The sequence below is a fragment of the Nanorana parkeri genome, unplaced genomic scaffold, assembly GCF_000935625.1.
Source record: "Nanorana parkeri isolate BGI_ZX_2015 unplaced genomic scaffold, ASM93562v1 scaffold817, whole genome shotgun sequence".
Classification (NCBI taxonomy): domain Eukaryota; kingdom Metazoa; phylum Chordata; class Amphibia; order Anura; family Dicroglossidae; genus Nanorana; species Nanorana parkeri.
This window is the reverse complement of record NW_017307085.1, coordinates 379718-384155: the sequence shown is the minus strand read 5'-3', so window position 1 is coordinate 384155 and position 4438 is coordinate 379718.

Sequence of the window (4438 nt, the reverse complement as noted above, 5' to 3'; positions counted from 1 at the left end):
CCCCCCCCATAAAACATCTACTTACATGTAAAAAGAGGTTATTAAAAAAAAAGGATTGTTGGAAGAAATGTGTACAGGTGGGGGATACACAAAAATATGCAACCCACCACACTGCAAATCACAATGATTTAGTGCAATGTAGCGCAGTATAGCCGTCGGCTTTCCCTAAACTACTCCAATACACACTGACAAATGGCTTCTGGGAACCCACTCCTTTAACCACTTCAAGACTAGGTGTTTGACTGATGTTTATTCCGTCATGCAACGCTGTACTGAAATTAATTTTGTACCATTTTTGGGGGACAGATAGAGCTTTCTTTTGGTGGTATTTATTCACCACTGGCGTTTTAATTTTTTTCTATATTTCAGAAAATTTACTGAAAATTCTGGGGAAAAAAAGTGTTTTTTACATTATGTTAGGAAACTATTATTACCCAATTTTTTGGTAAAATATAAAAGATCGGGTCACGTCGGGTAAATAGACACCGAACATGTCATGCTTAAAAATTGCGCGCACCCGCGAAAAAACTACAATACCAAAAATTTACCATAGGCGACGCTTTAAAAGCTTTTACTGCTCATCAGTTTAGTGTTATCAGTGATTGATGGCCCTAAAATTATCGCTCTCACTGCGACGTTCACGGCGATATGTAACATGTGCGGCGTAATGGGCACAATCATCGTTTTCGCAGGTATGCGCACCTGACGCATGTATGTATGGGTGGGGGCTTTTAAAATTTTTTTCTCGTACAACTGATCCGCCGGCTCGCTTGTATGTCAACAGGCATCGGTGCCTGATTTTAAATCGCCGTTGTTTCCCGCTCGCACCCTGCGGCGCGCTCAGGTGGGTGTGGCTGAGCGGACGTCTAAAGACGCCCGCTGAGATCTAGAGACCTCTCGGCCGGCCGTTTTTTTACAACACATAAGGTGGCTACCACATAAGAAAGTCCCCATTATTGGCCCATGTGACCCAGTTCACCTAAGATAACATGCCTTGCAGTGCATTATGGTTACAAAGTATTTATCCCAGAAAAATCCACTATAAATTCATCATGACCATGAACTGCAGACATGCAGGATTAGCAGCAAACACATGATGGGGCGAATTTGAACCTCATCCCTATCCATGACAGATAGTCAGTGCACACATAGCATAAAGGGTTTGTGCAACAGGAATAAACATAGAACAGTATTTTTATGGTAGCAAGCCAAACTATATCTTCCATGTGTTGTTGCAATTGCCTCTGTATAGATTCCTCTTTGATCTCCTTGCTTATAAAATTACATGACCTGGAATAAACCATAAAGCCATATGACTGTAAACCTCTGCGTATTGCCAAGAATCATTTCTAACCTTGACAAGGTCATAGAGCTTGACCTCACAATACCCAAGTTATTGAACAGAAAGTGGTAGTGAATGTTCTTTAGGTCAGAGGAGGAGGATTTGTCAGTGGGTGGCCTGAGGAAAACTTTCATAAGCCTCCTACCTGCTTTTTTTTTTTTAGACTTTTGCCTTTTGCCTAATGCAAAGGATTGAAGCACTGGCTTTTAACGATCTATAGGAGCTCAGATAAATTATAGGCCTTTTGCGTTGGCTAGCTCGAGAATGTGCTGCTGAAGTTTGTGTGTATGTATGTGTGTGTGTATGTGTATATGTATATGTTGTACAGCCTTGACTGTGTATTTAGCAGAGAGGTGTGGAGTATATTTTCTACAGCACTGTGTATTTTAGTGTAGAGGTGCAGAGTATATATTGCACAGCACTGTGTATTTAGTGTAGAGGTGTGAAGTATATATTGTACAGCACTGTGTATTTGGTGGAGAGGTGTGGAATAAATACTGCACATCATTGTGTATTTTGTGGGGAGGTGTGGAGTATATATTGCACAGCTCTGTGTATTTAGCGGAGGGGTGTGTAATATATATATATATACTGCAGAGCACTGTGTATTTAGCAGAGGGGTGTGGAGTATATACTGTATATTGAACAGCACTGTGTATTTAGCGGAGGGGTGTGTAATATTTATATACTGTGGAGCACTGTGTATTTAGCAGAGGGGTGTGGAGTATATATATTGCACAGCAATGTGCATTTAGTGGGGAGGTGTGGAGTATACATTGCACAGCACTGTGTATTTAGCGGAGGGGTGTGTAATATATATACTGCAGAGCACTGTGTATTTGGCAGAGGGGTGTGCAGTACATATATATATATAGATATATATATATTGCACAGCAATGTGTATTCACTATATTGCACAGCACTGTGTATTTAGCAGGGGTGTGTAGTATATATTGTACATCACTCAAACAGAAGAATTGCAGATTGCATCCTAAGGGTTCACTACACAACATACAGACGAAACTCGAATAATTAGAATATCGTGCAAAAGTAATTGCAGTAAGTGCTGCAAAAGGGGCCCAAACCAAGTACTGAGTACATATGCATGCTTGTACTTTTCAGAGGTCCGATATTGTTCTATGTACAATCCTTGTTTTATTGATTGCATGTAATAATCTACTTTTTTGAGGTTGTGGATTTGGGGTTTTCATGAGCTGTAAGCCATAATCATCACAATTATGACAAATCACGGCTTGAATGATCTTGCTTTGCATGTAATGAGTCTATCTCATATATTAGTTTCACCTTTTAAGTTGCATTAGTGAAATAAAGGAACTTTGCACAATATTCTAATTATTCGAGTTTCACCTGTATATTGCAGAAAATGTATTTTATTTTATTTCCACAGAGTGTCACAGTTCTTGTCCTTGTCTATCTCTGTCATTCATCATGTGGATCTTCCCTCCTTTCTACACATCCCCAGTACTGTTTTTGAACTTACCAACCCACACAGAATGGGGGGGAACAAGGAACATGAAGGGGGAAAAAGTACCAACTACAACTACCCAGATGTTCCACATGCTTTCATAGGGAACATTGCAGGAAAGAAGGTTATAGTGCTCTAGTTGCAATGTTCCTGAAGGAGTCTGGTCACCCCTGCATTGATAACATTCTTACATGTGGTAGCATCTTACATTCCTGAGAAGTTCTCTGAAGCTCATTCTGCCCTCTTTATTGTGATGCTAGCCTATCTAAGCATTAAAGCTGCCATGTAATACACTGTTAAATGATGTGTCCAATATGTTGGTCTAACTAAAATTGCAATAGTGAAGCACAACTTTCCAAAAATAAGACAATATAATCCTTGTGGGTGGTAATGCTATGGTCATGTGTCTACATTTTTGCTAGTTACATGGGGAAAGTAAATATATCACATCTCTAACTCCTGCTCTTACGAATGGCGGCACAGTGTCAGTGGGTAAGCTGTGGAACAGTATTATGCAGCAAGTGCTGGACTGGCATTGTTGGATATTCCAGTTAATGACAAAACTAGTCCGTTTTATTTAATGAAAGTGAGCAGTGCAATGCTTTATGAGATCTGGCAGAACTAGGAAAGGTGTGGTATACTAGCTTTTAGCACAGAAAACAAGTAAACTAAAGCCCTTGCCCAGATGGCCCTGGCCTCTAAAGTTACCCAACCCTTAACTTGCTGATAACAGCTGAAGCTCAGCTCCAGTCAGCTTACATACAATTAAATCTGGGTGGCTTCCCTCTCCCTGTAATAAGGATCTAATGCTCATTTAATTTAGGGGTAAATAATGGAGAGGAATACTTACCTTAATCATCGCTGCCACAGTAGTCAATGTTTTTTTTACCAGCCTCCTAACGTGGGTGGGAGCTCGTGAGCATCACGTACAATACAGGACTAGCAGTGGCTGATGGTCCTGCATTGTATGGTATAATTTAAGCAAGGGGGCAGCCACACATTCAGAGATGATTTTCTTTGTGGAAGAAGTTGTGAATACTGAAACCAGCAGTGAAGAATCCTGCAGGAATGAGGAATCCACAAGATCACGGAGCATATGGGAATTTGTACATATTTGGCCAAAATAATATTTGAGGTCAGGTACTAATGTTGGATGGGAAGCCTGGCGCTTGCAACTAACTTACCGTTTATTTCAAAGGTGTTCAGTAAACTTGAGGACAGGGCTCTGCAGCCCACTTGAGTAATCTTCCACACTAAACTCATCAAACCACGTCTTGCTGCCAGTATGCCTAAAGTGGGCATTCCTTTAGAATTACCAAGATTGAAGAAGGGAGGGTGGGCTGCAGAGGTCCGAGCACACACCGGCCCTGTCAGCTGGAGGGGGTGAAATAGGGAGCTGGCCACTCCCACAAATACAGGCTAATTACCATTGGCCTTTCACATGACAGCTCTGGTGTCCTGCATGTGAGGGCACTACAAGTGTCCACAGTCCCTGTCAATTTTTTTGGCATAATCAGTCATATTTTCAAAGTCAATGGCAAAATTTCATGATTTCTGCTAGTGTATGCAAACATTCAAACATAGTGTATTGCACAGAACTGTGTATATAT